Here is an 18,490-nt window from a genome sequence, read left to right on the forward strand (position 1 = left end):
TTGCTTGCTCCTTTTGTTCATTTGTTTTGACACAGGATGTCTTGGTTCACTTTCCACTGCTATGCTAAAGACCCAAAGCAAACTTTGGGAGGAAAAGGTTTATTTCAGCTTACATTTTACAGTTCATGACTCAGGGAAGTCCTGGAGGCAGGAACCAAATCCAAAACCATGAAGGTAGCCTCTCATGCTCCCGTGCATGTTTAGCTGCTTTTTTAGACAACCTAGGACCTGCCCAGAGATGATACCAACTACAGTGAGTGGGCCTCCCATAAGAATCATTCATCAAGAAAACGACCCCACAGACTTGCCCACAGGCCATCTGATGGAGGCATTTTTTACAATTGAGGTTCTGTCTTTCCAAATGATTCTAGCTTGTGTCAGGTTAACAAAAGAAAAACATCAGCAGCAACAACAGTAACATCAACATCAGCAACAACAACAACAATAACAACAGCGATGACAATGACAACAACAATAACAACAGCAATGACAAGGACAACAACAATAACATCAACATCAGCAACAACAACAGCAACAGCAATGACAATGACAACAACAGCAACAATAACATCAACAATAGCAACATCAACAACAACAATAACATCAACAACAGCAACAACAGTAACAACACAACAACAGCAACAATAGCAACATTAACAACAGCAACAACAGTAACAACACAACAACAGCAACAATAGCAACATTAACAACAGCAACAACAGTAACAACACAACAACAGCAACAATAGCAACATTAACAACAGCAACAACAGCAACATTAACAACAGCAACAACAGTAACAACACAACAACAGCAACAATAGCAACATTAACAACAGCAACAACAGTAACAACACAACAACAGCAACAATAGCAACATTAACAACAGCAACAACAGTAACAACACAACAACAGCAACAATAGCAACATTAACAACAGCAACAACAGTAACAACACAACAACAGCAACAATAGCAACATTAAAACAGCAACAACAGCAACATTAACAACAGCAACAACAACAGCAACAACAGTAACAACACAACAACAGCAACAATAGCAACATTAACAACAGCAACAATAGCAACATCAACACCACTACTACTACTACTACTACTACTAGTACTACTACTACTACTACTGTTGGGGTAGAAATCTCGGCTTGTGTCCAGACAGAAAACAACAGGCCAACATGGTTTTACTTGGAAAGGTTTAATGAGAAAAGAAGAGTAGAGGAGGAGTAAAGGCCGGCCACAAGCACGTGGAGGGAAGCGGGGAGGGGAATGAGAGAAGGGACAAAGGGGAAGACGGGAAGAGCAAGAAAGCAAGAGAAGAGAGAGAGTGAGGAGGGGGCAAGCAGCCCCCTTTATAGTGCCAGGCACAGCTGGCTGTTGCCAGGTAACTGTGGGGGTGGAGCTTAGACAGAATACCAACAACTATTACTACTACCAGCACACAGGCTTCATGTAGCCCAGGCTGGCCTCAACTTCACTAGGTAGCTGAGGATGACCTTGAATGTCTCATCCTCCTGGAATACTGGGAGATAGGAGTGCACCATCAGGCCTGGATCATGCTGGCTGGAGGAAGATTAAAGTCAGGGCCTTGTGTGTGTTAGGCGAGCCCTACTCCAACTGAGCTACCCGCCCCCACTCCCCAGCCTTGATTGCCAATGTTCTCCCTCATTTTATTAGCGATCTCTTCACCTTCCTGGTAGTGTCCTTTAAGACATAAAAGTTTTTCATTCTGATGATGTCCAGTTTATCTATTTTTACTTTTGCTGTCTTTGCTCTTAGTGTCCTCTCTAAGAAGGCTTACTTAGCCCAACCCAATGTCATAAAGATTTTTTTTTCTGTATGTGGTATTGACGATGAAGTCCAGGTCCTAATGTACACTAGGCAATGCTCTACCACAGATCCACACCACTGAGCCACACAACAGTCCTGCCAGGGAAATGTGTGCTTTGCACCCTGACCTGCATAGACGTCAACTTTTAGGTTCCTGTATTTAGATGTGTTTGCTGGTTTTTGTCTTTTGTATTCCTGAGGATAAAACCCAAGACCTTGAGCATATGACAAACGCTATTTATACCAACATATGTTTCAGGTCAATTTTAATTTCTTTGGTGGCACGTGGACATCCCCGTCTCGAGATACACATGGTACACCTTTCAAACATCTGCTCACAGACACACAGCATTGGCATGACCGAAAGTTCTGTCCCATCCCATGAGACCTACCTAAGATAACAATGCCTGGCAAATAAAAGACCTCAAGACAACTGTCCAGAGTGTGGATGAGCTGAGGCATCAGCGCTAGCAAGCCTGGGGACTAGGGGAGCAGGTGAGAGGGGGGGACTTCACTCTGCACACAGCCAAGGTGACTGACTGAGAGACTGTCTGAAGAGTACAAGGCATTTAGTCTAGGCTCTGCCCCACAGTCACCTGGCAACATCCAGGTGTGTCTGACTCGCTATGAAAGATGCTGCTTGCCCCCTCCTTTCTCTCTTGCTCTTGCTTCCCCTCCCTCTCCCCACATGTGCTCACGGCTGGCCTCTCCCCCACCCTCTCTCCTCCCCTCCCCATGCCCTGAATAAATTCTATTCTATACTATACCATCGTGGGATTGGTCCCTCAGGGGGAAGGGGTGCCTCAGCATGGGCCCCAGAGGCATTCCTTTCCCCCACACCTTACCACACCTCCAGCAAATATATCCCTGCCTTTCTTATCTTTTTATAAAACACAACAGCACCCTTGGGCAGAAGCAGGTACTCTAACCACTTAGCTCTTGTCTGAGTCAGATGGAGGGGAAACAGTCCCAAAATTGGTTTGAGGTTTCCTAGGAGTGGGGTGCAAAGGGAAGACAGAGATCAGATGTGGAGCAGCTAGCCTGGGCATGAGCCAGGGTGGGACCTTGAATAAGAAAAGAGAAGCACTTGTCCTCATGACTGCCATCCCTTGCCTGGAGCTTCAAGAGAGGAAGCAGGGCGAGCTCTCAACAGATACAACAAAAAGATAAAAGTGCTGGCAGCTGCCGGAGCCATCCATCCCTGCACCAGCAAGTGATACATTGTAGCGTTTGGGCCAGGAGAACACACAGCCCAGCTTTTGCCAAGGCTGACAATCCTGGGGTCCTGGGGGAAGGACAAGGCATCCTTGCAGGAGAAACGTGATGGTCAGCAAGACCTCACGAGACACCGGCTTCTCCAGGAAGCAAGCTCTGTCTGCCTTTCCCCAGCCTGCCACTGCAGTGGCCTGGTTTGGGGCCAAGAGTTTGGAAGCCTCTGGTGAGCCAGCAGTTCCCAAGTGGCCGCAGGTCACAGCAGGGGAACAGATCTAACTCTCAAGGCTCCCAGCGTTCCTCTTGTAATGGAAATAAAGGTAAGACACCCCTCCGGCCTTTAGCCAGTAGCACCGGCCAGGCTCCTCCAGGCTCAGGGGCACAGCAAAGGGCTGTTCTCAGGCAGCCTCTGGTCTATTCTCTGTCTGCATGGGGGATGGACAGGAATCAAACAGGGACCCAGAGTGTGGCCAATGCCAGGAAGAGAGGAATGCTGAGTGTTGGGTTATGTCTCCCTGGGTCTTATAGATGGGATCTTCTGGAGGTGACATTGGACAGTGGATGGAGGGATGGAGACTGGCTTACAAAAGCTAGAGGAAAATGTCCCAGGAACAACACACAAAGGCCCAAGGTGCCTCTGAAGAAAGGCAGCCAGTGCCATCTGGTCCCTGAGCAGAGGCTTCCTGAGGGCAGGGTCCCTGATGCACAGGACCTGGGATTGATTCCGGTTGCCAACAGAAGGCTCCATGGGGTGTTTCATACGAGTAACAAGTGGTTTTCATCTTAAAAGTCTTTTGTGACTGGGCGTGGTCTAGCTCCTTTCCACACAGAAGTTCTGACGTGGAGGTAGAGATGGAGATCGGAGGATGCAGAGTTTGAGGCCAGCCTGGGCTACATAGTGAGCTCAGTGTGAGCCTGGGTTACAGAGCTCAGGCTCTGTCCTAGAAGTGGTAAATAGTTAAGGGCTGGGTAACTCACTGGGTAGGGTGCTGGCCCAACATGCAGGGAGGGTTTGATATCAGTACCCCATAAACCACATACCTGTAATCAATACCAATGCTGGGGAAGATCAGAAGTGCTGTGTCATCCTTGGCTATGTGAGGTTAGCCTGTTCTATATGGGACCCCATGGGATCCCCCCCCCCATGGGACCCCGACTTACAAATAAAGAAGTAGAAAGTGAGATCTTTTAGGCTTTTGGATTACAGACAAGCATGTTGGGTAGAGCCCCTTGTACAGCTCCATGGTGCATTGGAGGTTCGGGCTGGGCATGGGGGTACACGCCTTTAATCCCAGCACTTGAAAAGGCAGAGACAGGTGGGTCTCTGAGTGTGAGGTCAGCCTCAGCCGCATAGGGAGTTCCAGGCCAGTCAAGACTACGAAGAGAGACCGCAGCTCTAACAAACAAACAAACAAACGGAAGTTTGAGGCTAGGAAAGAAATTCTAGCCTAGCATGCATGTCTCTAGCATGTATATACCTAGTAGGTATGAACCTAGCATGTATGAAGCCCTGGGTTTTGATTTCCAGCACTGAACTGACTTCTGTGGGCTCTTAAAAGGAAAACAGATCCAGACCCAGATGACAAGGACAGATGGCTTATCGTTTCCAACAAGTCTCCAACAAGAGGAAGAGAGAGGCTGTCATGGCGGCACATGCCTTTAATCCCAGTTAAAGGGAGGTAGAGGCAGGAGGAGGTCTGTGAGTTCGAGGCCAGCCTGGTCTACAAAACAAAGTTGTTGACAGCCAGGGCCCTGTTACACAGAGAAATCCTGCCTTGGAAAAACAAACAAACAAACAAAAACAAAAAGAACAACCAAAATTTTAAAAAAAATTAAATTTTAAAAAGGAGAGAGAGCACCCACACAAGGAAGTGTCTGAGCTGCTCAGGAGATAAAGCAAGCAAAAGGATGATTGAGCACAAAAGACAACAGTTTCCGCAGTTTACCCAGAGCAAGCAGGTCTGCGAATGGGTAGCGCTGCTCCCGGCAAAGAAGCCCCTCGAACCCATTTCCTGTCGCTCTAATGAAGCACTTAAGACGGGTCCTTTATAACGAGATGAGCTTACTTGGTTCCTAGCTTTTGAAGGGTCAAGAACGTGGCATCCAATGAATCCTGTTCGAGGCCTACAGATCCCAGAGAGACAGGAAGTTAGAAAATGCAAGGGGCGGGCTTTTCCTTTCACAACTGACAGCATTAGCAAGAATAACCAGGACCCCACAAGAACTACCTTAATACCCGAGGGCCTCGCCTCCCTCCCAACGTAACCACCTGAGAACCAAGCTTCCATCCTGCACTCTTGTATAGCATCACCTGCCCCAGCTGCCTGTGCTTGGCTTTGGGGTGAGAAAAGCAGGGCATGGTGATCTTGGGAATGTGGTGTGGGGCTCTAGACGTCCGGTTTGGACATGAAAGGCTCCCAGGCAAACTCTTGACAACTCTACTAACTATCTTGACCTGAGGTTCAAAGCCTTCTGTGTCAGTGACGTGGGGCCCCAAATGTTAGGGCTCCAGAAACACAGTGTACACAGGACTCCTGGGCTCTGTGGCATGGACTTAGGGAAGGGCAGTTAGCAGTACTGACTGACAGACAGAAGTCTGCCTGGGAAGAAGGGAACCCAGAGACACTGGCTGCATTGACCCTGTTTATGGTTTTGTTTTAACTTATTTTCATGGGACAGGATTGATAGCTCTGTGGCTGAGAGCACTGCCTGCTCTTCCAGATGACCTGGGTTCAATTCCCAGCACTCATCCGCTGGCACACACTGTCTGTAACTCCGGGGCTCTCTTCTGGCCTCTGTGGAAGTCAGATATGCTTGTGGTACAGGCAGAACACCTATATACATAAAATGAATAATTTAGGAACACACACAGTCTCCCGACTGTGTAAATAATTGCTTCCTTACTTGTTTTATTAGAGCTCATTTTATTGAATTTAATTATATATACAAATACTTGTAACTTTTTTTTTTTAAGGTATGGCTATGTAGTCCAGGCTAGCCTGAGACCCATGGCACTCCTGCTGCCTCAGCCTCCCGCAGTGTTGTGGTTACAGACGTGTGCCACACCTGAGCGTGCCATTCTTATTTGTTTGCTTATTTATGTAGAAGCAGGGTGTTACTATGTAGCCTAGGCTGGACCTGAACTTGTAAATGTCAGTTTCTGAAGTAGCAGCAATTACAGGTACACCCCTCCAATTCTGGCTATCAGTCTCCTTTTTAAAGACAAATTAAGAAAACGGAGCCCCCATATGACATGGAATGAGGACAAAATTAAGGAGAAAAATAGTTCTCTGATGGCTCAGTCTCCTTGGAAGGAAGAATGGGCGATATTTTCATACCTGACCAAAAGCTATAAAAGGACTCTGTACTGGTCAGATTTTCTTGTCAATGGACACAATTGAGAATCAAGAGGGAAGAGGGAACCTTCATTAAAGAACTGCTCAGATCAGAGACATTGTCTTGACTGATGATTGCTGTGGGAGAGCCCAGCCCACTGTGGGAGGCACCATCCCTAAGCAAACAGGGCTGGGCTGAGGAAGGAATCCAGCTGAGCAGGAGCCAGAGGGTGAGGTAATACAGCATTGCTCCACGTTTTCTGCTTCAGTTCATCCTGAGCCGCTACCCTGACTTCTCTGGATGATGGACTGCGACCTAGAAGAGTAAGCCAATTAAACCCTTTCCTTCCCCGAGTTGCTTTTGGTCGTGGTGTTTATCACAGCAACAGAAAAGCAAAAACTAGGACAAAGTCCCTCTTTAGAAAATGACCTTGACTTGCTAAGAGACCCAGTGGGCCCAGGATGTCAACACCTGGCGTCACTGCTGGCTGATCTAGATGTCACTCGGCATCTGTCGTGTGGGTGGAAATATTGATTCTTGGTGAGAAATTGGATTGCGTGGTCTAGGGCAGATGAAGAAGGACCCAAGTGGCCTTTTGGACACTAGAGCATCCCCGTCACATCGACTGACAAATGCGCAGGCTAGAGGTGACCGTGTGGCACCTTCAAGCCTCGTTATTTACAGGCAAAAAAATACAATAGCAGTGGCTTGCAGGCTTCTCCTATGTGGGGAATGTCTTGTAAGCCAGATGCAAACACTTTGCACTCGAGGTGTCTGTCTGGGTGTTACCAGACTTACCCAGTCCCCCATCCTTCCTTCCAAAGAAACTGAGCCAACAAAAACCAGAGAGCCCTTTTCCTTTTTAATTTTGCACTTGTTTTATGTCATATGGGGGGACCCCGGGGGACCCCGTTTTCTTAATGCTCTACTTGCAAACGTTTGTTGATTCTGTGAGTGTAATTAACATCTTGTCGTTGTAATCAGGGTTTCCTCAGATAAAGTTCTGTGTTTAATGAGCTAATGACTTTCATTTGTTGGTAAATCAAGGGGCGAGATCAAGAGAGTGAATTGTGGGGCCAGGTCAGTGGGTGAGTAGGTCAGTGGGTTGGTGTGTGAGGCATTTGCTGAGTAAGCTTGAGGGTCCCCAGAACTCAGGTAAAGCTGGACAAAGAGGCAGCGTGGGTCCATTATCCTAGAGTGCCTATCGTGAGACGAGAAGTCTAAGGACTAGCCCCACCAGAGCACACAACAAGAGAGACCCTGCCTCAGGCAAAGTGGACGGGGAAAGTGAGGAAGAGCAGCTGAGGTTGTCCTCTGACCTCCACACACGTGCCATGGCGCAAGCATGCATGCACAGGCAGGAGCATTGAGCGTGTACTATACGTGTGTACACGCAATTTATCTTAGATATTTTTATTTCATGTACATGAGTACACTGTCACTGTCCTCAGACACACCAGAAGAAGACATCGGATCCCATTACAGATGGTTGTGAGCCATCATGTGGTTACTGGGAATTGAACTCAGGACTTCTGGAAAAGCAGTCAATGCTCCTGACTGCTGAGGCATAAAAGAAAAACAAAGAAATACCAAATGATTCTGTCTTGCCTGGACCAGAAAGAAGGAAGAAAGAAAAGGGAGAAGGGAAACTGGAATGTCTTGTGTTAAAGAGTCTTAAATGTCCCTCCAGCACAGACCAAGTGAGAAGCTTTAGACCTGTCTGTTCCTTTGTCTCCTGCATTCCCCACTGCAGGAAGAGGCAGGCATGTCCCAAGGAGAAGGACACCAGTGGGACCGTGGGAGGCTCTAAAATGGGAGGGTCATAACTTTGGGGTTGCAGCTTTTCTGTGGGACTGGGACAAGGGCCGGGATTTTTAGGGCCCAGCCTTAAATGCCAGGGGATCCATTTTTTCCGGACCAGATACAGGGAAGGCGAGGCTGTTTTCTTTTGCACCCTGTGAGTTCCACTTGCTCAGTGCAGCGGCCTCTGGCAACAAACAACGGCTTTGAAAACCTCTGCCAGGGGTTCCTCTCAGCACTGTAAGCAACACAGTCAGCACTCCCATCAATGAAGGGGGCCTGCTCACACTTCCTGCCTCACCCCTGCCTGCTTTCTGCAGACAGCGCTGCGAAGGCCTGCTTGCACTCATGGCCGTGCTTTTCAAGATACAGGAAAATTTTCACGGAAACGATATCACTTTCTTAGTGAATTCTCTAAGTTCCACTTAGGCTGTCCTTGATTCAAGCGTGCTTTTCGTTCGTTAGTGTGCACAGAGCATGGTCCAATGTCCTGGAACTTAGAACAGGGACATGGGTTCGGGTAGGGCCCCGTGTAGGGAGTACTTAAGTCTACAAGTGAGAAGTGAGAAGAGGCATCCTGTGAGCTTAGTGAGTGGGCTATGGGGAAGAAGTGTTTCGGGGACCTCAGCCTAGGTTGGACTTCCTTCTGCTTGCTCTCTCTCTCTCTCTGTCTCTGTCTCTCTCTCTGTCTCTGTCTCTCTCTCTCTCCCCCTCTCTCTCTCTGATCTTTACTAAGAACTGGTGATGCCAGGTTGATTAGCAAACCCGCATTTATTGTTCACTAATGCCCGTGTGTGTATGCTTGCATGAGTTTATGTGCACCAGACCCTGATGTGGTTGTTGGAGGACGGCAGATGGTGTGGGATCCCTGGAACTGAAGCTACGGGCAACTGTAAACCGGGTGCTGGGAACTGAACCTGCGTCCTCTGCAAAAGCAGAGAGTGCTCTTAACCACCTATAGTTAGCTTTTTAAAGCCCCCCCATAGCTGGTTTCTACAGTAGCTACATCCTATAACTGCCTTACCGTCAATGCCCCACGCTCCCAGCACTTCTTCTATATATCCTTGCTAACACTTATTATTTTCTTCTTTTTCTTTATTCCATGTAGTGCTTGGGGATCAAACCTAGGACCTTGCCTGTGCTAGGTGAGCCCCCTGCCACTGAGTTGCATTCCCAGATCTCAGGAGTTTAGAGCTGGACCCAATGGTGCACAACTGTAAGTCCAGTCCTCAGTGGACTGAGGCAGGAGGAATGCAAGTTCCGGGCTAGCCTAGGTTACATAGCAAGACCCCTGTCTCAGAGAAGAAAAAAAAACCAGATCTGGGTGTTTTGGGTGTGCGTCTCAGTGGCAAAGTACTGTTTAGCTGCACCAAAGCTTGGATTTAATGCTGACATCAAATAATAATAATAACAATAATAATAATAATAACAACAATGCTGTAACTATATGTTATAATAATATACTATATAATTAAATATATAATAAATAAAAATAAAATAGTTATTATTATTATTATTATCATCATCACCATTATTTTAATAGTCTTGAGTCTTGCAAAATCTAAAAGGTAGAAAGGTCTCCCAGCCACCCTCCTTCCTGTCCGCTCCACGGTACGGGTGTGGTCCTCAACTGCCCTAATTAAGAAGGGGCCAGCTGGTCACACATCCATCCTCTGGGTGAGCAGATGCAGCACTGACCCTCCTGCCTGTCACCTTAGTCCCACCCTCATGCCAGTCATTCCCTAGATCAGGAAGCTACTCTTCAAGGAGCTCTGTCTTCTCTTTAAAAACAGCCTTTTAATTAGATCCGAGTTATAAAAAGACTCAACCTTCTTTCTTTCATTTACTCTTCTGTTGTTTGAGGCTGTGCCCTTGGTGCCTGAGAACAGGGCCGTAGTCAGCAGAGGAAAGCAGGTGTTTGAAAACCCAGGGGACACTCCCCTTGAACACCCGCATTCCTCACCTACTTGGCAGTCCCCAAAGGCCACTCCCTACCCAATGCTCCTCTCCCTAGTGACAGCCCCTTGATTTCATTCTGTGTGGCAATGTCAAGAATCTTTCTTTTTTTAGATTTATTATTTATAATTATACTATCGCTGTCTTCAGACACCAGAAGAGGGCATCGGACCCCATTACAGATGGCTGTGAGCCACCATGTGGTTGCTGGGATTTGAACTCAGGACCTCTGGAAGAGCGGTCAGTGCTCTAACCACTGACCTATCTCTCCAGCCCAAGAGTTCTACTACTCTACTACTACTGTATTCTCAAGCTTCTTTTGCAGCTGGGTGTGACGGGTATGTGTGTGTGTGTGTGTGTGTGTGTGTGTGTGTGTGTGCATGCCTCTAAGTTCTGCCCACCAAAGTGCAAACAAAATCAAACACGTAGATTGATGAAGAGGTGTTGGCTTTCCTGCGAGTTTTCCTTGTCCTTGTCTCTTCTTGTTTGAGATGCTGATGGGACAGTTGGCACGCCAGTCTCTCTTTTGCCTCAGGTTAAAGATGGCAGGTGAGAAAGGTGGATGAGCTGCTGTAAGTACCAAGGAGAGTTGGAACATTTTGACCTCTACAATAGATATTTCTTAAATTAAAAAGGAAAAAAAGCAAATTTATTTGTTTATTTGGGGACCAGGAATCAGGGACTGCACATGCGCCAATCATACACATCTGGAGGTCAGAGGTCAACTTGCAGGAGTGGGCTCCCTCCTTCCACTGTATGAGTCCGGGGGGTGACAATCGGGCGGTTTGCAGCAAGCTCCTTTACCTGCTGAGCCATCTCACTGGTCCCTCCACGGAGTTTTTTTTTTTTTTTTTTTTCAGTTACTACTGTACTTTATTGTGTTCAACCAAATCACCATGTTACAAAAATAGCAAGCTGCCATAATAAAAAATAAGGCTCCTCTATCCAGCACCAGATAGCATCATTTTACTTTCAAGCCTAGAAATTGCACACTTGTATATAAACCAACCGAAGATGAGGATTGAGAGTTCATCTTGGTGGATTTTTCCTTTGATGAATATGAAGTGTCCTTCCTTATCTTTTTTGATGACTTTTAATTGAAAATTGATTTTATTTGATATTAGAATGGCTACTCCAGCTTGCTTCTTCTGACCATTTGCTTGGAAAGTTGTTTTCCAGCCTTTCACTCTGAGGTAGTGTCTGTCTTTGTCTCTGAGGTGTGTTTCCTGTAGGCAGCAGAATGCAGGGTCCTCATTGCGTATCCAATTTGTTAATCTATGTCTTTTTATTGGGGAGTTGAGGCCATTGATGTTGAGAGATATTAAGGAATAGTGATTATTGCTTCCTGTTATATTCATATTTGGATGTGAGGTTACGTTTGTGTGCTTTTCTTCTCTTTGTTTTGTTGCCAAGACGATTAGTTTCTTGCTTCTTCTAGGGTATAGCTTGCCTCCTTATGTTGGGCTTTACCCTTTATTATCCTTTGTAGTGCTGGATTTGTAGAAAGATATTGTGTAAATTTGGTTTTGTCATGGAATATCTTGGTTTCTCCATCTATGTTAATTGAGAGTTTTGCAGGATACAGTAACCTGGGCTGGCACTTGTGTTCTCTTAGGGTCTGTATGACATCTGTCCAGGATCTTCTGGCCTTCATAGTTTCTGGCGAAAAGTCTGGTGTGATTCTGATAGGTCTGCCTTTATATGTTACTTGACCTTTTCCCCTTACTGCTTTTAATATTCTTTCTTTATTTTGTGCGTTTGGTGTTTTGACTATTATGTGACGGGAGGTGTTTCTTTTCTGGTCCAATCTATTTGGAGTTCTGTAGGCTTCTTGTATGCCTATGGGTATCTCTTTTTTTAGGTTAGGGAAGTTTTCTTCTATGATTTTGTTGAAGATATTTACTGGTCCTTTGAGCTGGGAGTCTTCACTCTCTTCTATACCTATTATCCTTAGGTTTGATCTTCTCATTGAGTCCTGGATTTCCTGTATGTTTTGGACCAGTAGCTTTTTCTGCTTTACATTATCTTTGACAGTTGAGTCAATGATTTCTATGGAATCTTCTGCTCCCGAGATTCTCTCTTCCATCTCTTGTATTCTGTTGGTGAAGCCTGTATCTACAGCTCCTTGTCTTTTCTTTTGATTTTCTATGTCCAGGGTTGTTTCCATGTGTTCTTTCTTGATTGCTTCTATTTCCATTTTTAATTCCTTCAACTGTTTGATTGTGTTTTCCTGGAATTCTTTCAGGGATTTTTGTGTCTCCTCTCTATGGGTTTCTACTTGTTTATTTATGTTTTCCTGGAATTCTTTCAGGCATTTTTGCGATTCCTCTCTGTAGGCTTCTACTTGTTCTCTAAGGGAGTTCTCCACGTCTTTCTTGAAGTCCTCCAGCATCATGATCAAATACGATTTTGAAACTAGATCTTGCTTTTCTGGTGTGTTTGGATATTCCATGTTTATTTTGGTGGGAGAATTGGGCTCTGATGATGCCATGTAGTCTTGGTTTCTGTTGCTTGGGTTCCTGCGCTTGCCTCTCGCCATCAGATTATCTCTAGTGTTACTTTGTTCTGCTATTTCTGACAGTGGCTAGACTGTCCTATAAGCCTGTGTGTCAGGAGTGCTGTAGACCTGTTTTCCTGTTTTCTTTCAGCCAGTTATGGGGACAGAGTGTTCTGCTTTCGGGCGTGTAGTTTTTCCTCTCTACAGGTCTTCAGCTGTTCCTGTGGGCCTGTGTCTTGAGTTCACCAGGCAGGTTTCTTGCAGGGGAAAAGTTGGTCCTACCTGTGGTTCCAAGGCTCAAGTTTGCTCGTGGGGTACTGCCTAAGTCCTCTCCGCGGCGGCAGCAACTGGGAAGATCTGCGCCGCTCTTTCCGGGAGCCTCCGTGCACCAGGGTTCCAGATGGCGTTTGGTGTTTTCCTCTGGCGTCTGGATGTGCGCAGAGTGCAGTCTCTTCTGGTTTCCCAAGCGTGTCTGCCTCTCTGAAGGTTTAGCTCTCCCTCCCACGGGATTTGGGTGCAGAGAACTGTTTATCCGGTCTGTTTCCTTCAGGTTCTGGCGGTGTCTCAGGCGCAGGGGTCCTGCCGCTCCTGGGCGCTCCCCTACGGGAACCCAGAGGCCTTATACAGTTGCCTCTTGGGCCAGGGATGTGGGCAGGGGTGGGCAGTGTTGGTGGTCTCCTCCGCTCTGCAGCCTCAGGAGTGCCCACCTGACCAGGCGGTGAGGTCTCTCTCCCACGGGGTTTGGGAGAGGAGTTTTTAAATGAAAGAAAAACGAGCTACTTTTCCTGAAAACTTCATTCATCCCTGGAAGCCCTAACCCCAAGTGCCCAACCTATAGACCAACTTCCAACAGATTTTTGTTTTTGTTCAACAGAGGTCCTTAGGATAGGCCTGGATCTCTCAGCACTCTTGTCTTCTACAAAGAGATTCGGACAGACAGGGACATCCAAAAAGTACTCTGGAAGAAGATGCTACGTAGCTTCAAGCCAGCAGAGCAGCCTCAGGAGGGAGCATCTGAACCAACGCCTTCCTCTCCCATTCCTAAACCCAGAACTGTGAGACGGAGAGGTTTCTGTCTCATCTGTCCAGCCCAGGGTGCTCTGATACAGCAGCAGACACCGGCAAAAACACAGGCATTGGGGCCAGCCGGGAAGTAGTCATGATAAGTCTATGACTGTCACTATCGTTTGTTGAGGGGACTGTGACAAAATGTGTGAGGAGCAGAGATATGAAAGGAAGCCCTTGCGGGGAGGGGCAGAACTGTATGAAGGCTATGTCTTACAGCCTTTGGCCTCGCTGAGGCCTTCCTAAGCCTCCGAGGGCCCATTTTGAAGGGTGGGGGTTGCAGAGGTGGGGGCTGCAGGAGCCAACATTCCCAGCCTGTGCGTGAGGACACAGCAGGGGATACCTCTGTGTCTGTGTCCAACAGCTGTGACGCGGAGTTTTAAGAAGCAGCTTCCTCTCTCAGTGACCCATGAGAATTTCGCAAGCAGGGCGAGGGCATAGATTTGCCTAGAAATGAACAGTTTGACCCAGCCTCAGAGAAAAGACCAGAAGGCTTCTTCTCCACTTATTTGCAAGTGCTATGAGGCCCTATTTTGCTCCTTGCTTGGTTGGGGCTCAGTGCGGATGAAACAACTGTCCCGTGGCCGGGAGACAGGAAGACAATCTGCCAGCGAAAGGCAGGTTCGGGGGACATTTTGGTGCAGACGAAGAAATGCAGGCACATGCACAAGGAGGCACTCAAGGGCCCTGGAAGGCTGCCCTGTGATAAAAATAGCTTCCATTTGGCTACTGGGGCTTGAAGATGCACCCACCATTCCTTTTGTAGTTAAAATGCCTTTGTTCTTCTGTTAAACACAGACCCCCTTGGGAAGAATGTTCCCAGAAGTCTGCTACCTCCCAACCTCTTAGCAGAACCATTTAACCAGCAAGGAAATGCCAGCTGCACTTTAGTTGGGTTGGGGACAAGAGAAACAGCAGCAAAGACTGTGGGCAGAACTGTTTTCTTCTCCGCTCTGTACATAGCTTAAATCAAACAATGAGCAAAAGGGGAACCCCAAAGGTGCAGGCAGAAGCTGGCCTGTCTGCTCCTCGGACATGCACGGTTCTGCACATCAGGAGCGGTCCGTAGCTGGGGCCGAACCCTTCGTTATGGTGGAAGGGGTCTCACCAAGGATGCGTGTGTTTGGCTTTGTCACCCCTATGTCCTCAGAGCAGAGGGATCTCCGTGTGTGTGGTCATCAAAGTAAAGGTCCTAAGAGAGCCTTTATCTTCTGCCGGCTACCGCCATGTTGTTCCCCTTTCTGGTTTTGTGTCGGTGGAGGAAAGTCTGAGGCTCAGCAGGAAGGTAAATGACCCATGTTACTTTCTCCACTACCAACCTGGACGTGTGGTAAGCCACCATGGCTGCCTCTGACCCCCGTGTGCACATCTCCGCTCTCTCCCTGGCCTACATCACCAGGCACAGTTTGTCTTCATATCAAGGTATAATTTTGGGGGCAAAAGATTTAGGGGCCAAGGAGAAATCTGGTATATCTAACTATGCCGTCCAAAAGACTGCCCCTCCATTTCTGCTTTTGCTATTGTTTCAAGGTGAATGGCTGGGTCTGGAGATACGGCTCGGTGGTGGGCCGCCTGCTTAGACTGTGAGAAGCCCAGTGTTCCATTGCCTGCGTTATAGGGGGTGGGGAGGCAGAGGAGGAGGAGGAGGGCCAAAGGAAGAAGAGAAGGAAGAGGAAAGGGAAGATGAGGAACAGAAGGAGGAAGAGAAAGAAGAATAAGAGGGGGAAGAGGAGGAGGAGGAAGAGGCAGAGAAGATTGTGGCTTGTCGCCTCTGGTTCAGAACTACCCCGGCAGAGTTCCCATCCAGATGGGATTCTGGGTCTTGCTAATCCCAGCTGACCAAGTTCAGGGTGCAGGGACAATTTTCTTCTACTCTCGGGCTTGACGTGACCTTGGACACTGTGCAGTGGTCCATCTGTAAAAAGTCGTGGCCAGTGAGGGCAGCAGAGGAAGAAACCATGAGTGGGACCAGCACAGAGCATAGGTCCAAAATGCCCCCGTGAAAGACGCATGTCAGAGGTGTGAAAACCACCACCAGAAAGTTGAGTGAGGAGCGTTGGCAGCGCGGGCATCGTAAAGCAGAAGTGGGGAAAGAGCAGATGACCTCGAGCCTGCCGCTAGTACCCATATGGCCCAAACCCCTTCGTGCCTTAGTTTCCCTTAGTACCGACTGGGGTGACGGCAGTGCCTGTGTCGTGGGAGTCAATACCAAAAACACAAGAAAGGCTGACATGTGGTTTCACCCATGGGGTGACCATGGGTGACCAGGGTCACTATCCTGGTAAAGACAGTGATGGGGTAGGGCTGAGCCATTTCACTGCCATTCCTTTTTTGGGGAAGGGCGGGATAAGCATTGCAAGGTGCAGAGAGATAAATTCTGGCCAGGCAAAGAGAGGTCTAGCTAGAATGTGAGAGTCTGTCCTGGCTTGGGAAAAAGGGTCTTTGCAGATATAATTAAATTAAGGACCGAGAGGGGCTGGAGAGCTGGCTCTGTGGTTTAAAGCACTTAATGATCTTGTAGAGGAACTGGGTTCTGTTCCCAGATTCTAGTCGGTGGCTCAGGGCTGCCTATAACCCAAGATCCAGGGGATCTGATGCCCTCTTCTGACCTTTGGGAGTTCATTCCTCGTGCATGTGGTGCACATTTGCACATAAACCCATGCAAGAATGCACACATACACATAAAAATAATAATTTTTTTAAATGAAGGAGCTAGGGAAGAGGTCATCTCGGGTAGGGTATCCCTGAACCCCTATTATAAAAGGAAAGGGGCAGGAGCTCAGAGAGGGGGATGCTACCCTGCTATAGATAAGGCAGGAGGGCCCCAGGGTTGTAGAGAGAGGCTGGGCCTACCCCAGTCTGCTCACAGCTTCTGAGGCAAATTCCCTGCCCACTCCTCTGTTTAGACTCTGGCCCCTTGGAATGGGGGACCGTACAACCGTGTTGCTGTATGCCTCCACGTTTGTGGTCAGTTTCAGGAAAGCCTAAAGACACCGGTGTAGGCAACGTTGTGGGTTTCACCTGTGATGGAAACCAAGAAAGTGCTGTGTTAGATCGGCATGTGACTGACTGCGCCCTCGGTCACAGGACAGATGCTTGAATCTCCTGCTTTCAGAGAGTCGGCGTTCCTAGGCTTGGCTTTGCATGTAATTGGTCATATATCGTTTCCTGGTGTAATCTGTGTAGCATAGTGGGGTGTGAGTGTCAAGGTCATCTGAGGTCATAGCCAAGGCAGATCACTCACTCACAAGGGTCTGATGATGGAAACACCAAGAGCCTTAGAGGACCAAGAACCCCAAGGCCCCAGGGTCTAACTTCAGGCTGCAACTCATTGGCCAAGTGACCTTGAAGGAGCCCTGGCAATTCTCAGGTCTTGGGTTTCCAAACCAACAAAGGGGAAAGATTTGGCTCTAGACTCTCTGGGGTCTCTTCTGCTATGACATCTCAGGGGTCTCTGCAGCTCCCCTACCCTGAGACAAGGAAGGAGAGCTATGAGGAAGAAGAGGGTGTATCCGACTGGTCCTGGGCGGTCCTGGGCTGTGTCCTCCAGCAAAGTGCATGCTGTACAGGAAGGTGGGTAAGGGCGCTGGCACAAGGCTGTGCCCGTCGGCCATGGTGCACTGCAGTAGCATGGCGGTATCCCAGGCAGGATGCAGACTGCAGTCTGCAGAGGCGCCCCTCCTGGTCTCTTCCCTCAGGACTGGAGCAGAGTTGGTGCAATTGTTTCTACTGAGCAGGTTTTTTTTTAAAAGGGGCAAGTTTTACTTTTCCTTCCTGAATGTATGCACTCGTGTGCATGTGTGCACATGCACGTATGCAGACATCCACACATAAGCACACTTTCTCCTTCACTGTCCTTTCTCATACTCTGAGTTTATAATGAATCTAAAACCTGAGAATACCTACTTCCCCCTCACCCTCTGCCATCTCTCCGTGTGTCTGTTCTGAGCGTTCCCCTGCGGATTCATAGCAGGATGAGCTATTTAACCATATCTGCATTTAAAGTGTATTCTCTCCTGGAACTTTCTCAATTAAATCCCTGCCTCAATCTTAGATGATATTGACTCACACGGAGGCAGGAGCACAAACTCCAGAAACCAAAGACTCCTCAGGGTAAAAGTGGCACTTAGTGGCCCTCCTTCCACATCTCGTGTGCACGCAAGGCTTTAGTTGTTTTTTTTTTTTTTTATTTTTTTTTTTTTTATTTTTATCGAGAATGGGAAAGCAGGTGCTTCCAGAACTGTCGAGAATTTGCTGGTGGGTAGAGAGGAGCCGTCTTTTTTCCCCCTCTGGGAGAAAGCGCTGAGGGCCACCTGTCACTTGTCACCTTTGCCTCAGCTCTGAACACGAAGCTCCAGGATTCCAAAGGATCTTCCACCCTCCCTCCTCTTCATCTCCATCTCCAGGTGAGCAAGTCTGGAAGGCAGAACAAAGCCCCAGACGGCTCTGGAGACCTGCCTACGGGGGAGTGGGCATCCTGCGGTATCAGGGGTTTAAATTAAACTGGGGAGGGGTGGGAGGATGCGGAGAGACCAGCCCCGCCCGCAGTACTAAAGTCCCTGCACCCAGCTGACACTTTGATTTTGGGTCCTGCCTCTCCAGCAGCAGTCTGCAACTTGCCAGCCACCCCAACGGTCCAGCAGCTGAGCAGGAGAGAGAGGTAACTCCCGGGCATGGGTGTGCTGTAGCTGGGTGACGCGCCTGCTTAGGTAGTAGTTGCCTCTTTCGGTTTTCAAAAAAGCCTTCTCCCCTGAGGAGCCGGAGTCCTCTCTCTCCCTGCACT

General features: G+C 48.0%; 1 long non-coding RNA gene across 6 annotated transcripts in view; it reads left to right on the top strand.

The window, feature by feature from the left end:
* The first annotated feature begins 1,822 nt into the window (after positions 1-1,822).
* LOC103692514 (uncharacterized) overlaps positions 1,823-18,490 on the top strand; it is a 59,785-nt gene continuing 43,117 nt past the window's right edge. For 3 of the 6 annotated variants that reach the window (XR_010066751.1, XR_010066752.1, XR_005505129.2), the window contains exons 1-3: positions 1,823-3,373; positions 13,517-18,113; positions 18,310-18,367. This is a non-coding gene — a long non-coding RNA (uncharacterized LOC103692514). The remainder of the gene's footprint in view (positions 3,374-13,516; positions 18,114-18,309; positions 18,368-18,490) is intronic. The other 3 variants (XR_010066750.1, XR_592789.4, XR_592791.4) reach the window with 2 other exon arrangements.

Source organism: Rattus norvegicus, chromosome 5 (assembly GCF_036323735.1).
Source record: "Rattus norvegicus strain BN/NHsdMcwi chromosome 5, GRCr8, whole genome shotgun sequence".
Classification (NCBI taxonomy): Eukaryota; Metazoa; Chordata; class Mammalia; order Rodentia; family Muridae; genus Rattus; species Rattus norvegicus.